Source organism: Triturus cristatus, chromosome 8 (genome assembly GCF_964204655.1).
Source record: "Triturus cristatus chromosome 8, aTriCri1.1, whole genome shotgun sequence".
In the NCBI taxonomy this organism is placed as follows: Eukaryota; Metazoa; Chordata; class Amphibia; order Caudata; family Salamandridae; genus Triturus; species Triturus cristatus.
The window spans coordinates 529,542,549-529,559,907 of NC_140591.1; positions in this window are offsets into that span (position 1 = coordinate 529,542,549).

Genomic DNA, 17,359 nt, shown 5'->3' on the forward strand with positions numbered 1-17,359 from the left:
ACAGTCGGAGGAGTCACACAGCCACCCACATCCAAGTCCCTCACACCTGACCTGGACAACACCATCAGCCTGTCACCCCAGACCCATACGTCCAACACAATGCGCAGGATCCGCTGGACACCAAGCAAGGACCATACGCCATAGCTGGATGTACGCACGTGTTGTGGGCAATCCACAGCACACATGTCATACCCGTGCCCCCTGCCGACACAGCACACAATCACCACAACAGATAGCACACGTCTCACAGCAATGTGCAGACAACAACCGAACACCGTGGAACCACCACCAATCTCGCCTCCAAATACCCAGCCAGTGTGCATGAGTCCGTCATCCTCCGACAGTCCATTAGCATGCAGCGTCCCCAGGATGGCACCAAGGGAAATGCACAGCCCCCTGGCAAGTTCAAAAGTAACACCCGACTCACATCAACCCCACAACCATGCAACTCACAACTCCGGGAATGCACACATCACAAAATCAACATGCCAAACAACATGTCCACCCATCAGACACGACAGAACAACTCACAATGGTAACTTGGGCAAGTCAAGTCATGCACATGAGCCATCAATGGCATGGCACCTCAGCCACACACTAGCCCAATGTGGGGAGAGGTTGCAAGGCATGTATGAAGGAGGCAGGAAAGCACACAATGCCAAGAGTGGCGGAGATGTGCTGGACAGACTGCAGTATGCAGAACAAACCCATATCTATGGCAACACACACCACTGGTGTATGGAGTGTGGTGGACAGTGGACGCAACCATGTCCCCCCGGCCAGTGGTGGAGACAGTGCAAATGTTGCCTTTTACGTCCCCTCCGTAAGCGTGAGAAGAGTGGGATAGCCCGGCGTACGCCAGGCCAGCGTAGGGGTGTGAATAAAAAGCACATAGCCCTGGGCGTGGTCCACTTCCAGAAAGCCCAATGTCTCTGCCAGGGCGGCGCCTCTCACCGCACCATGAGACGGATGCCATCCTCGTGAGCGTAGTTGTCTGCGATCCTGTGCGCCTGCCGGACCCCAGCATGCTGGACCACAAACCCGTCTGGCCGGTCCCTGCGCAGCCAGGCCACACTGATCACCTGCCGACACCCGCATGTGTCAAGGAGGGTCCACCACCTGCCCGTGCAAGCTCCAAGCACCAGTTCCGTGACTTCTGCAGCCTCCACAGACCATCTATGGCCCCCCGACGCTGGCCCACATTACTCCTTCCGCAAACACATACTACTCCGGCGTCCTCTTCGGCCCAGTAGGTCCCATATGTGAGAGTGTGTCCTGAGTCCTGAATGGCAGTGACCCCAAAGCCTGGGCAGAGGCCACAGCAACAGACCCCCCAATCAGTGAGGCATAGTTCCATATGGCATCTTGCGACACTTGGTGCCACTAACCCTGTTCAACGCCAGCCGGCAACACGTGGTGCCACTAACCTTGTTCAACGCCAGCCGGCGACACGTGATGCCATCAACCCTGGTCACCGCAAGTCAGCGAGCCGTGGTGCCACCGGACTTGAACTACGCAGGCCGGTGAGGCCATCCAACCTAAGGCGGCGACACTCGGTGAATAGCCCGTGCTGACCGCTGCCTCAGGCCTACACTACAGTCCAGTATGTCACACATGTGGAACTGTGTCCTGGCCAAGATGTGGAGGATCCAACACCATTGGACATGCCTCATCGCAGGCGGCATTCCCTAACGGCACTGGTGCCACTAACTCTGTGCGCAATGAGTCATGGGCACTATCTGGTAGGATAGAGGCTGGTGGTTTCCTGCATCTTCATCTGGCTGGACCGGACTTGGTGTCCGACATGTGTCTGTTCCATTCTTCTCCGCCATAGTGACTTTTTCTGTGTGGTCCTGCCCTCTGCATCTTGCCCTGGGGGCACACCTTCCACTGTCCACCCAGACACTCCCCGACAAGCCCCCTGTCATCTACAAGAACCTGCTCTGCACTCGTGACCCTGCCCCAGTGCACCGCAAGTCAGCGGCCCGTGGCAGCAGGCCCTTGCAGGACGTAGTGCATCCGGGCCACTAACTCTGTGCAGCAGAAATCATGGGGCCTTTATGGTTGTATGGTTGTGTCCTTTACGATGTACACTGTTGTTGATATCTGACTGAACCAGGCAGGCCTTGCCGGCTGGTGCACACACACCCCACACACATCCAAAACAGGTGTCACTCGGTTAGTGTGCCTGCTAATAAATGTGGCCGTGCGCACGTGCCCGTAGCCATTCACACCATCTGAGCAAGTGTGTCCGTGTTCATTGTGTCAGCTTGATGTGCACGGGCCCTGCAACATCACAGTGTGCTGTCTTCTGCGGACGTTGCCATGTCACCTCAGCATTGGCAGTGACCCTCGACATGTAGCCCCGCACCTGCCCCCGGCTGCATTTGCTGGTTGGGCAGGGGTGGCAGCCCGTGGTCCGGACCTGGCCCAGTGCAGGAAGTGCGGTAAGTGTGTCTCTGTATTAGGGTGTTGTCGCCACCAGGGCCACAGTACAGGATGTTGCAATGTGGCATTTACCAGGAGGGCGGGCCCGCAGGTACGGGGACATGTAGGAGCGCTAGAACGCTCGGGTCTTGGCACATGCATTCCAGGTGTGATGTGTATCAGTATTGCGGATGCATGAGTCTGTTGACGGTCCTTTTTCGCTGAGTGGTCCCGGCCAGCCATGGGCTGAACACGTGTGTCCGCCCTGTCCGGACCATTGGCCTATACCCAAGTGGGTGCACACCTTCAAAGGCCAGCATCTCGGTGTTGTTGGCATGGCGCTGGACATGCGCGGACAGGCATTGTCATGGTTTCCCGTAGGAGTGCACGTGATGCAAGCGTGCAGCGCACACAAGTGTGGGTGCCCATGGCAGGGCGGAGCAGCTGTGTGGCTACGTGACACACAGTGAGGCCGCTCATATGCATCATGCTGGGCAAATCATTCATGATTCCGAGGGTCGCAGATGTCCCACGACCGACCTCTGTACTTCTCCTGTATACATGAGGCTGGCGAAGGTAACATAGGGATGAAAGGTGCTTTGTCTGTACTATCAGGCAGTAGCACATCTGTAGCTCCGAGCAGGAACTTGCATGCACCCCCTGAGAGGTACAAGGGAATTTGCTTGCGACTCCCACACTACGCACTGCCCCGCATGAGACCGACATGTAATCATCCCACATGCAGTGGTCCTTGGTCATAGTTGGTGTGCGTGATATGGCCTTCGCACGTACTCACACCCCACCCAAGGCCTGCACCCGTTGCACACAGACACTGCTCATTGTACCAAGCTGTGCCATTCACCCTCTGGACTGTCTCAGGGCAGGCCAGTGCCGCTTCAAGCAGAGCCACTGACGCAATGGCAGACCATCCCGGACACATGGTCAACTCCAGTCACGTGGAGCTGTACCATGCACGTCTGCTGCATGTACTGGGGGCACTGCCTTTGGCAGTGCTGCGGATCTGTTACCGGCTGAGCTTCAGCCTTGCGCATGTCACCTGCGTGCAGCCTGTGTTGCATTGTCGCATGTGCATATTCGAGTGGTCCATGGATGTCTGCCTCTCCAACGTAAGGGAAGCTGACCTGGATTTCGACTTGTGTGTGCACCCCCTGTTGGACCACAACCAGGGGTGTCGCCAGGATGACCGCTTATGGCATGCATGGATGTTTGGCATGCAGGCTGGAAACTAGACCTGGGAGATTGCACGAATCGTTATGTGCAGTGAGCTCATCAGCCACTACCCGATTGGGATTTGGTGCACATTGGGTCCAGTGGTTGGAGTCAGCATATCTGTCCTGGTCAGCTGATGGATTACGTCAATGACATGTCAGATGTGGTGGTGGAGTTGTTGGCCTACGCTGTTGCACTTGCGTTCATGGACGAGTGACAAGGTACCTGCTGCCACAACTGGATGTGAGTCATTGCACTTGTAACGACACATGGTTGCATGTTGTGGATATGGTCACCAGTCCAGAGACGTCAATGGACATGGCTACATTGGCCAGGACTCATGTTCCAGGCGCGGACAACCAACGCAGGTTGGCACTGACTTGTGTTAGTGAGGGACTCCCCCGAGATGGACTTGGGCGCTTTCCTACATTCCTCATTTGGACATACTGCTGCATTGGTCTGCATGTTATGGCACTTCTCTTGTCCGTACTGACTCGCACTTGTTGATAAAGTATCTGCACTTTCACTTGTCTCCAACTGTGTTGTGTCTTGATTTGCATGCCAATGTGTGTCACGGACTCTCTGGCTCAATGCCATATGTGCAGTGCTACCCCATCTGGACTGTGTGTTTGTACAGGTGCAGCATTATCATGTCTCTGTTTCATGCTTTGCCAGATGCGTGTGGCCTTTTACCGGCCACAGGCGAGAGCACTTGTGTCCTGTGTCTGGTTGTGCGCAAGTTGGTGTTTGTACCACATTGTGTTGAGTGTTGGGGTGCTCTGCTTCCTGTGTGTGTGTGTGCTGCATTATGTGTGAGATGTCCCTTCAGCTCTGATTTGGCTCATCCTTCTCCCTTTCAGGCGGGATTGTGTTCACTTTGGTGCCTGTTCAGTGGTGTGACATTGCCTGGTTGTGTGACTTGTGCACCTGGTTGGTGTTGTTGCTCGTGGGCATGGTTTGTCTGCTGTTGTGCTGTGCTTGGTTGTGCACGTGTGCCATTGTGCCCATCTTCCCCCGCTGGTTTCTCTCCCTGTTGCTGTTGTGTCTGTTGTTTGGTGCATTTTTTGGTCTCCGAGTCCTGCCACCATCTCAGGACTGATGTGGTGGACCCCATTTCTTTCATGTCATCCAGCTCCTGGTGTGGCACTGGACTCCCACCTCCGGTGTGCATTGCTGCCTTCTTGTTGTTGGCTTGTTTCTGCTTGTTTGTGCCTTTCACATCATTGCTGGAGTTCTGGTTTTGTGCCATTGGCCTCCTCCGCTCTCAGGATGCATTCATCTTGTCCACGTTGGGCTGCCATGTATGATGTTTGTTGCCAATGGGTTTGATGGGGTTGTCTGCTGGCTCGGGTTGCCTCCATTGTGGTTGGCTGTTGTTTTTGGTTTGGTCTGTCTTACTGTTTCGGGCTTTGGTTATGCTTATTCCCGCCTGCCGTGTGTTTCACGGTCCGTGCGGTGCTTATCCCTGCTTTCCTCATCGCGGATGGGCTCATCGCAAGTTTTCTGGTGTTGGGGTTTGTGTTTTTATCTCCGTCAGGGTGGTTGTATCGCAGACATTGGCCGCGTTGTCGGCGGCGGACTATCGCATGCTACCTCCGTGTTGTGAATTCCACATTGACACAGGGTGTTTTTCCTGTGATGGGCTGCGATATTGGAAGTTGCGTTCCACTACTCTTGCGGTAGTTATCACACGTTCTTGTGAATATCCCCCTTACATTTTTAAATTCCGTAAAGTGGAGCTTCTGGTTCAATCTGTTCATACAGAATCAGTTTCTCCCCTGGGTGTAGAGTACCCCCTAATTTATCTTTCTCCTTCGTGTTGCAGAGTCCAATGTCACAGGATAAATGGCAGGTTGCCTGAAAAGGCCTGAATGTGAATACACATTGATTTTTACAATTCAGCATTGTAAAACGGACATTTTATGTAAAGTTATCTTTCACTTTTTTTAAATATACAGTTCACTGGAGTACATTGAAGTTGATTTTTGATCAATGAACATGGACTTTGTGCTACCTGAGAGCCAACTAGTAGGAAATTCAGTTTTCCTAGCTTCCAGCAACAGCGACTCTACTTAGCATCCCAGATTAGGTATAATCAATGGGCCCTGGGAGAACAAGGCATCTGCCTCTGGGAGCAGGAAGGCTGAATTAGTGTGAACATTGATCACTTAGCCGGGATGGGTCATCTGGAAGGGAATTGGTACAGATAACAAGACGAATGACTGCCATAACATTCCTTGCTTTGAGTTGGACATACCAAATTGGTATCACAGGAAAAGAAAACATTTATTTCCTGAGCAAACAAAGACACAGCAGGAGGGAAAACTAGTTTCAGTTGATGAAGGTCGGATTTTCCCTCATCTACCTTGGCCTATGACTAAAAGGGAATATCAGGTTCTAGCAAGGGAAAGAAGACCTCTGGGAAGGTTTGCAGCAACAAGAGAAAATAAGTGCTGTAATGGAGCCTGTAGTTCCATGGGAAAGTTGCCAGGCTTGGTTGTTGAGAATTCTACAAACGTGGCCTAGTAGAATAATGCTAGACCTGGAAGTACATCTTGAAGAAGAAGAAAATTCCTCATGAATTGTTGGGAATGAAGATTGAAGGAGTCCTGATTCCTGTTGGCACCCAGAATCCTCTCCAGGGGATTATCGCTGCAACAGGCAATGAAAGGCAGGGCTTTTCTATAGTGAAGATGATCCAGCAGACCAGTTGTAACTGGACCTTTAGAAAGCCTTGGATAAAGAGAAGCCTGCTCTGAGGGCATGAGGGCTATAAGACAGACGATGAATGACTTTCCCAGCATCAGGAATCTTTTGGGACTTTGTCTTTTTTCAACCTTGATAGGACCGGGACAAGGTGGTGAGTTTACCCAGGGTGGATGGACCGTAGTCGAGCCAGAATATTAGGTTTGTCTCATTTGGAGCTTTTTGCCACAAAAAAGCTTCAGAAGGACATCATAGTGAAGGTATCTACCCTAGTGGAGCCCTGCCCAGGTATAGTAATTAGACTTCCCACATTGGAGGTTTTTGAGAAACTTAAAAGCATTCATGTGTGAAAGAAAAACTTGAGACTAGGGTAAGGTATCAAAGCAACCCCGTGAGTGAAATTACTTTGTCCCACTTGCAGTATTTGGTGCCAATTTGGTAATTTTTTTATTTTGTGTTTATAACATTGTTTGATACTGTTTGAACGTAGCCTACATTTCTCTACAAAATTGTCTGCTGCTTATGTGATAGCTACCAGGGGTTGAGCACAGATTTGCTTAGAACAGTGTCATGGCCTAATCACTCTGCTCCTAAACAAATAATCTGTTGTCTGTCATACATGGTTTGTGGCTTCACATTTTCACTACGACACATGGTTCTCAGGCACGTACCAGACACTTAGTGGTGAATGAAGGACTTTAATGGGGCTAAAGGGATTTTAACAAGGTCAACAGGCACTTCTATTAGGATGCCTATGATGCTCTGATTGAGAGATATTGCTGCCTACTCTTATACTTTATGCTGTCCACATTTCCTTTCCTTGTAGACACCTTGTTGCCATTTCAGGAGGTGCCTGGCTCCTGTAGGATTTAGTGGCCATCTTTTAGTGGGTTAAGACCCATTTTTATTGTTGTATGATTTAATTTTCTCACTGTTTCTTTAGTTTATTTTAAATTACCAGTAACTTACCTTAACAGAGGAGCCTGGTTAAGGTAATGGGGGTTGCTGGACCCTGGTTCTCTTCAGTTGTCCAACTCTTTTTCCGGCCATACGCTAGCAGCGTCCAAACTTTGCCAAGCCCTCTCATTTTGTCACGCTAAGAATGGAGAGATACTTAAATGGACTGGGAGCTCATCCGCACAGCGGATGCACACAGCAGGCACGCCACTGGTGCACTGCTGGTGTGCCAAAGACTCGCCAAAGGCAAGGCCTTCTTTGCCCATTGCTCTCTCGGACCAGCTCAGCGCCAGCCACCCAGCCGTTGTTATTTAGAGATTAATTGGTCTCCTACAGGGATTACTGTAAGCAGTGTCCAGGACCCATGCTGGGACCACTAAACTCGCCAAACCTTAGAACCTGCCCAAAATATCAGCTTACCTTCACTAACACAAAAATCAAAGGTGTAATCCCCGTAATGTCCAACACAACCTCCTCTAATACAGGACCAACATTTTTCAAAGCAACGCTCAGAAATGCTAGATCACTGATAAAAAACACCTTGGCTTTTGCTGATTTTCTAGAGTATCACTCACTGGACATGGTGTTCATTACAGAGACCTGGGCAGATGCCGGGTCGGACCCTGACCTTATCAGGTGTTCTCCTCCAGGGTTTGCCATCTCCAGACTAGATTGCCCAATAAAAAGTAGTGGGGGGGGGGGTTAGAAATCATTTATTGGGATCATCTGAATGTCTCCTTTGAGCCCCTACGGGCCGTATCAAATTGTGAGGCATTAGCCTTCAAACTTACTTTAACCAACCATTAGTCTTTTAATGGGGCTTTAATGTATAGACCCGCCGGCCCTAGAGTGGCTTTTTTGAATAACAGTAGCCATTTGCTGTGCATTAAAGTTCACTTCCCCTTTTTTTTACCATTTTAGGGGATTTTAACCTGCACCTTGAAGACACCTTAGATAAGGTCACCACTATTTTCATTCACCTCCTGGAAAGTGCGGGTCTTACACAGTTAGTTAAAGGTACTCCGCATGCCGCTGGCCACTCCTTGGATGGCAATTTTTCGGATAATCCTTATCTTACAATATCATCTACTCTTCCTCTGGTTTGGTCTGAACATTCAGCAGTGATGTTTTATATTTCTCTGGAAGCTAGAGCTGATACAGTGTGCTTCCTTTTAACTAAAATGTTAAATCATCCATGGCATAAAATGACTCCTGAGACTTTCAGGGCACATTTAATTTGATCTAAACCTGAAATCCCGGCTGACCTGAATGAGGCTACCAATACTTATCATAATTGCGTTATTGCTAATCTAAACCTTTTGAAGCTTTTAAAAGCTACTAATAATAGAAGAACTGCCCCATCCGAGTCGTGGTTTGACATTAGCCTTAGACTGCAGAAACCAATTTGCCATAGGATTGAGGGGAAATGTGGTACTCATTATGACCACAGTGATAACATCTTTTATAAAAAGTCACTTCAGGACTACAAAATAAAGGTTTCCATTGCCAAAACCTGCTACTTTACATTCAAAATTAAGGCCTCTCTTAAGATCCCTAAAGAACTTTTTGTAACGCTTAAGAAGCTGAGCAAACTTCCTGAACCTAAAAACACTGGAGTGAACCTAGAATTTTGCGATCTATTAGCAAGTTTCTTCCAGGCCAAAGTAAAAGCAGTCTATGGCACATTTGTCTCTTCTCATTTGGTAGAAGGGATGCCCACAGAGGGGCTTATCTCCTCTATTTCAGAGAGAACTAATTCCACGGATGCCCTTTCAGATAATACCCCTATTTTTGAAACTTTTAACCCCATTTCTGACTCATTTGTTCAGACTCTTCTCTGTCAGACAAGGACAGGTTCTCCCTGGGATCCCTGTCCCCCAAAGTTCCTCCATCTAGCCCTTGAGGTTATGGCTAATTACCTTAAAGGCAGCTTCAACAAAATGTTTTCAGACAGTTATTTTACAAGAGAGTGGAAGAGAGCTTCCATTCTCCCGTTGTTGGAAAAACCTAATCCAGACAGCAGTGACCCCAACAACTACAGGCCGATTTCTTGGCTGCCTTTTCCAGCTAAGATCGCAGAGAAAGCAATGAACATTGAACTATCACAGATCATTAAGGATAATGATATCCTGGACTGCACACAATATGGCTTTAGAAGTCAACATAGTACCGAGCTGGCACTGATTAATGTTTCCGAGGATATTAGGGATGTTCTGGACAAAGGTGGGAAGATGGTTTTGATCCTGTTGGACTTCTCTGCGGCGTGTGACACAGTCAACCACAGTCTTCTCATCGACCAAGTTTTTGCCTTCGGCATAAGGAGAAGGGCACATAAACCACTTAAATCCTTTCTTGCAGATAGGGAGAAACTGGTGGAGCTTGATGGGTTTATATCTACCTCGTTTTCCTTCCCCTTGATGTACCGCAGTGTTCATTGTTAAGTCCAACACTTTTTAGTCTTCATTTCACCCCTCTCGCCACTCTAATAAAGTAATTTGGCTTTACTGTGGTGTTGTATGCTGATGACACACAAATCGTGGCATCTTTTGGTTGGTAGTCCTAAGGACACCGCTTCTCGATTGCATGGCTGTATGCATGAAGTTGGAATGTGGATGTTCGGAAATTGTCTCAAGCTTCATTCAGGAAAGACTGAGTTTCTTTTATTTGATCGTGACACCTCGTATTGGACACCCAGTTGGTGGTCGCTTGAATTAGGAGCTCTTCCTAACCCAGTCACTAAGGTAAAAAGCTTAGGAGTCTATTTTGACAATAAACTGCCTTTTAAAGGCCAAATAAGTGCCATCACCTCCTCCTTCTTTTTCATACCATTAGGAAAGTCTTACCTTTTTATTCCTCTAGACTTTCAGAAAGATGTAATTTCTGCACTTTTTTACCGAATATTGATTACTGTAGTGCACTCTTTTTTAATATACAATCTAGATTTTTAAACAAATTGCAGGTTCTCCAAAATGCTGCGGCATGCCTTCTGCTTACTGTTCCAAAATATCAATCGGTATTCCATGCACTGCCACTATTGCACTGGCTGCCAGTTAGAATGCAAATTGAATTTAAGTCTCTCTGCATTGCTTTTAAAGCACTACATGGCCTTGGTCCTGATTATTTGAAACACAGAGTTGTGTTATATATCATCTTTGAATGTTGTAATTCCAAGGGATAAAAAAGCAACTTGGGGGGAGGTAGAAGCTTCGTGTCAGGCGCACCCAGGCTGTGGAACTCTTTGCCCCTGGCACTTAAGAAAGAAACTAATCTTCTCCTCTTTCACAAACCTGGTTGTTTTAAAAAGTGATCCCTTAAACTTGGTATTCCTACTTTCTGTAGTTCTATTTCTCTTTCTTTCTTTCTTTCTTTCTTTCTTTCTTTGCATCTGCGCCTAGAAACCTTCGGGTGTTGGTACACGTTATAAATCAAAACGTCATTTCATTTCATTTTATGAACCAACTGGCACCAAATATCAGCCTCCACAAAGTCACAGTAGAGGACTGCAGCCATTTTTCCCTGTAGGTAAGAATACACCTTATGGGAGTACAGTAGAGCCAGGAAACAGCCTTTACCACGCAGTCTGAACCACGCAGTGTCTTCACAATGTGGGCACTACAAAGAACGCATCATTACCACGTGTTCCTTTACCACACAAGTTGTTACAACGACTTGCTTTAGGGAACGTGTTGTTGGACTGCTGTTGGATTTTAAGTCCAACATTCTTCCTTATTGTTGCACAGACTGGCATTGAAATAGTCAATTATACCAATCCAAAGTCCAGTACTTCAATAAGGCAAGTCATTGTAATGACTTGCGTGGTAAAGGAACGTGTGGTAACTAAGCCTTTGTGTAATTGCCTGTGTTGTAAAGGCATGCATGGCAAAAACATGTGTGGTTCCATCATGCAACCAGTAGATTCATGTACTCTACATATGGAGCGTTTACAACAGTAGGGTGAACCCCTGGTGAACTTGTCGATGCTTGCAAATTCATAAAAGGGATGGATAGTACAGTAGCCCTCTCTGTGCAATGAAGTTTCTCCCTATAGTTTGCTGTACGTTGATGTTCAGGGATCACCTGAAATAGCAGAATAAGAGGTGGTGTGATCTTTGTCATGGTTGTCTCTTTAGTGTAGCTCCACAGCAGAGCAATTTTAATGGAGGTGAATGCACCTTCCTGAAATTGGCCTACTCAAGACTTAAAGCCTATGCCAAAGAAGATGAACAAAGTATTTGCATATTTTGAAATTTTTGTCTCAATCTTACATTTTCTACTGCAGCAGCAGCATCTGTGCATGTGTTCAAGAATGTTAACATTTTAAGGTATGTAAACCAATAACTTTTTCCTATCAGCTTATTTGTTCTTTCTATTCTTTGGTATGCATTTTCTGGTGATGTTGCCCCCCTTGATTGAGAAAGTGTACATTACATTGCAAGTTGCAGGCTTCCACCTTCAAGCATGTTTCCCTATATGTGGTGGTTCTCATATGACCGTGCTTACACTGATGTGTATATGAGGATATGTATTGATGTTTTTGTAATTCAATATTATCTAATGTGATTTTGGTTGCATTTTACTTGGTGTGTCCTTGCTTCATGGTCTCTTTATATAACAGGTATTTGTGGATTTGGCATTTACGTACGTAGCCGGGTAATTTGATGTACATCCACCATTGTCAAATCTAACCCCAAATCTATTCCTATGTTGGGAGTAACTCCAGGAAGTGGGGGAGAGGTGATATTACATTTACGGATGCTTTGAATATGCGCCATGGCACATGCAAAATATTGCATCATTTAAGCTATACAACTAGGACTAGTTTCTTGAATAAGGTTAGAGACTGCACCCCACTGATATCTTGAGAATTTTGAGTACCACGGGTCAAACAAACTATGAAGGCCTCTGTTTCGAACAACTTTGAATTGCTGGTCCCTTTTCGGTTAATTCACGAATATTGAATTTTAGATTAAAATTTCAGAAGCAGTAAAAGAAAGACAAATGAGACTCAATTACTTAAACAATCTACAAAGTCTCATCAATAGCCTTTAACATCCCTCCTTTTCTCGATCTGACCTTGGGCTGTCTTGAGCTACATATGCACATTCGGAGCACCATGAGGCAGCAGCCCAGTATATGGCTGGAGTGTATTTGGAAACATCCTTGATCAAAAGAGATACGAGGTTTCAGATTTCAAAAATAATAATTAGCATAATGATCACAACACAGGAAATTATATCATGTGATCTTTAACATGACCACGAGATCAGAGGAAATGACCACACAATATGTAACTTAGAACAAACCACAGGAAAAGACAGTGTGGTTTTTGATTCTGAGGGAATCACTATTGGATGCTACCCATTGTATATGTACTGCCTTAATTGTGCATCTTTCCAGTTCTACAGCTACCCTAAAACATTAGACTGTTGACTTTACCCTTTCTAGTCTTTTCATTACTCGCAGACTTCACATGGTCTTCAGCTTCACCCTTCTTCACACGAGTACAGTAACTCTATTGTCATTTGATTGTGCCTTTATGAGGAAAATAAGGAAGAGAAAGAAGTACATGAAACAAGAAGAAAGGGATAGAAAGGAAATGAACGAGGAGGTAGGATGGGAATGATAATATAAGCTAGAGGAGAAAAGAGGAAGAAGAGAGAGAAAGGATGACATCAAGTAAAGGAATGAAAGTAAGGGAGAGATAAAGAAGGGTAGAAGAGAGAGCAATAAATAGAGTAGGAATTAAGGGCCAGATGCTCAAACCTCTTCTGCTGTCGCAAATGGGCCATTTGCAGGAATCAAATCTTTTTGTGAATTAAAAACATAATTTTGATATTTATTAACATGTTGTAGAATCGCACCTTGGAAATGAGAATACATGCTAATTTGGTATTTGGAAGGGTCATGTTTAGGGCATCCCTCCAAAATATCAATTCAAAGCGGTTTATGTTAAAGTTTTGCAACCGTATTTTGGTTGCAAAGCATTCCGATTTTACTGACACCTCAAAGGAGGTGGTAACCCCTTCACAAATGGGAAGGTGCCCACAAGGCGCCTCTTCCCCTTTAACAATGTTAAAATAAATAACAGACCACTACTTGCTCTTAAAAAATTAAGCTTAAGCATTTCATTTTCTTTTTTTCAATTGCGGTCCACTAATAATCACTATTCAATAGTTGTAAGTTTTCTATTATTAGGAATTGTGATTTTCTAATTGCTATTCACCAAGAATTGCAATTAGGAAATCACAATTCCTACATTTTGTACATATGACCCTAAGTGAAGAATCTGGGGTGATCATGGAGATTGAGAGGGAAGAGTAAAAAGAAAGTGATAGGAAAAAGATAGAAGTGAGAATGAGTGGGAAACCTCTAGCTAGAACATGGGGGTGGAAAAAGGAGGGACAAGGAGGATAAGAATTTCTAGAAAGAATAAGATAGCAGAAGAAAGAGAGAGGAAAATGAAATGGCAAACAAAAGGTTTAAGAATGGAGAATTCGATATTTGAGTAAAAAGCTCAGGAAGGAGCATGTAGAAAGACTTGCAAAAGAAAAGACGTGTTCTTAAAAAGTATGATAAGTAGTCAGGTGAAGATTTTTGTACCTGACAAAAAGGACTTGATCGATGAATGAGGAGCCCAATGGAAAGGAGGGGACCCTGGACTAAAGCCACCTATGCACATGCCTTAAAACATCTCTGCTGCGCCCTGATCACAATGGAACATGCAAGTGCTATTCTTTCCATTTGAAGGATTAATTGTGTTAAGATGACCATTTACTGAGTCTGCATTATTGGGCTAAGTGAAACTCAGCAAAACCACCGACAAAGATTCTCTGAAGCATAAATGTCATGGCAAAGAAAATGAACCTACTGACGATCTGTCAATTAATATTTAAAGGAAATTCTGTTTTTTATTCCATTGCTATTACACAATATTCCAAAATCCCTGGAACAGCTTCTCTTTTATAAATGTTTTTTCTTCAAATCTCTATAACGAGGGACGCACACATAAACATTAGGGAATGGTGATTTGGGCACCTGCCCATGCTGCCAAATTATTCATGACCATATGCCATCTCTGAACTATAAAACGCAAATAACCTTATCAATATTTGATGGCACGAATTCCTGTGTAGCTCCAGCCTTAAATTTCAAACATTTCAATTATTTTTTTAGAGCAGTACCACTGAAAAGAAGAAAAATAATATTCCCGTTATTTTTCATGGTGTCAGGATATGCAACTAACAATTCTTAATTATAAATATAGTTGAGGTATATATTTAGGTAAGCAAACTATTTGCAAGTGCATAAGAGTAACAAGCAAATCACTCCACAGATCTGGAATACCGTGACTCCCTTTTTCAGTCTCTGAAAGATGAATGTCTCAATAAATCTCTGAGCCTCTAACCTGAGGCTTGCTTACTTGCTTGTTCAAACAGTTCTGAGTGGGACAAACAACACACTCAATAATCCTATAAATCTGACTATATCCCGTTCAAACATTTATATTTACTCAGGTTATTCAGGTGTAGCTCACTTTTAAAACACAATTAATCTGATCTGGAATCTTGTCTGGAGAAGGTGGCAACATGGGTGCAACACTCATGTCTCAGGCTCAGTGGAGAAAAAAACGAAATAATGCTCCTGGGCACCTCGCCTAACATTGACCTCAAACATGCATGGCCAGCCTTCCTTGGACCTACACCAACCACTAAGTCCAAGATTAATAGCCTAGGAGTCTGGCAGAACAAATCATTAAAATTTGACCAGCAAGCAGTGGAAGTAACAGGAGCCTACTATAGGATTCTGGGAATGCTGCAGAAAGTTCCACCCCTCCTTCCCGTGGGGGTCAGGAGAATTATGCTCCATGCCCTGGTTCTCTCTCGCTTGGACTACAGTAACTCCATGTATCTGGGAGCACCCAAATCCACAAAAAGGAAACTTCAAGTTGTTCAGAACTGTGTCGCTCAGTTGCTGCTTGGCACTCCTAAAACTTAATTGGCTAAGCCAGGTCTGAAGACCTTACACGGGCTGCCCATCCCAGAAAGAATACAATTTAAATCCCTCTGTGTAGCCCACAAGATCTTTGGAGAAAAGGCCCCTCTATTAATGGCTCCCTTACCACTTTATACCATCCCAGGAATCTCCTCCGCTCTGGTAACCTGAGTTTAGCCGCCATTCCTAAAATCCGAAGGATGAGGAATGGGGGCCGTTTGTTTTCCTACAATGTAGCTAGATTTTGGAACACCCTTGCGTGCCAAGATTCACCATCTCTCGTTCCGAAAGCGTCTCAAAACTTGGCTGTTTCAGAATACCACAGTTTGAGCTATCAAACCTTCCACCCTGTTTTGCTGCTAGCACTGGGATGCCTAAGGGTAGCTATGCGCTCAATAAATGCTAATTATAAAAAAACACAATACCCAATGAAAAAGGTTTGTGAATCAGCTCCTTTCAAGAAGTTCCTCAAATGCTAGTATGGTTAGATCCTGTACAGAACACTTTTCGAGAGTTCCTGAGTTTCACCTCAATCCCTCGTATTTGAGTCAAGCTATGGCATCACTTATTTCCAATTTCCCTGTTAGTAAAATACAACTTACGTTCTGCAGTGGGTTTATGCATTCGTTGCACACTTAGATGCTTTGCAGCTATGTGAATCTCTTATGTACGTACGTATTTAAAAACACCATAGTTCAGTTAAGGACTGTATTTATATAGGCACATCTCCCAGATATCGATAATCACAATCATCCTTACAGTCATCTTTGCCCCTCTTACATAGACACCTAGGCTTTCAATGCGAGTGACATTTTTTTAGGCTGATATTTATCAGACCCGATAAACTTAGATTCTACTGGGTCTGAGTTTATTTGGGCCAATAAATAACTCCCAATTACAAGTTTATTCTCCATAATGTTGATTACCATGCGGATTTGGTTCTTAATGTAAAGAAGTCTACCTGTCCCAATCTTAACAGTTATTTTTCCCATGATAAATTTCAGTAGGTTTGGCCTGCCAAAATGCATCTGGTGAAAATCACAGAACTATGGTGCTAGCACAAAACATCTAGGGGCTTATTTACAAGGCGCTTGCGCCACTTTTGCGCCACTTTTGCGTCATTTTTAACATGGGAAAAGTGACACAAAAGTGGCGCAAGGGGCATGTAAATCTGCCCCCTACTTTCTATATGTGTGGTTACAGGAGTTACTATGCTTTACACATTTAACCGTGCCACTTGTAATGTGAAAGCCTTAGATTGAGAACTTATAGGGCCCGATTCGGATTCACTCTAGAATCTCGCCCCATAATGCTTTGCTGGGCCTTTGGTTGGTATTGTATTTTTGCCCATAACTTTGCTTGGGGTGGTCCTAGGAGCATGGGACCACCACAATTGTTGAGCATGATATGCTCTTTGTGTTCAAGGCATCTACTTGGCCCTCCCCCTAGGTTAGGGGGGACCTCAAAATCATCACCTCTCTCATTTTCAAAGCTCACTTTTGTGAATTGGTTATATGCTTTTTGGCATGTAAAGGTAAAGTTGTTTTATCAAAGGGTTGTGGGTGCAATACCTTATTCCAGAGTTTATGCATGAATTCGGTGTTATGCATATTAATAAAACAGAAATCTTGGGTTTTCGATATAATGTGGATTAATAAAACAGAAATCTCATATATCTTTAGTAGAACATCAAATAACTTACTTTGATAGCTTTATTTCGGTCGGTGACCATAAAAGCACAGATAAAATATATACATATACATAAAATACATAAATAATTCAGCATTTGAGATAAAAAGTTATTAAACAACAGTTATCAAAGTAGCAGCAATAAACAATTCCAATTCCAATCTTTGTTTCGGCCATTTGGCCATAAAAAATACACAATACACGTATACAATCACAGAAAAAAAAAAAAAATTTTTAAGAGGGACCCAACGCCTTTAGAATACGGTTGCGCGTATGCCAAACATTGGTAAGAAATTTTGTTAGTGCGAGGACAGTTGGGCCAGAGACATCAGATTTTAAAATCCTATACATTGGTGCA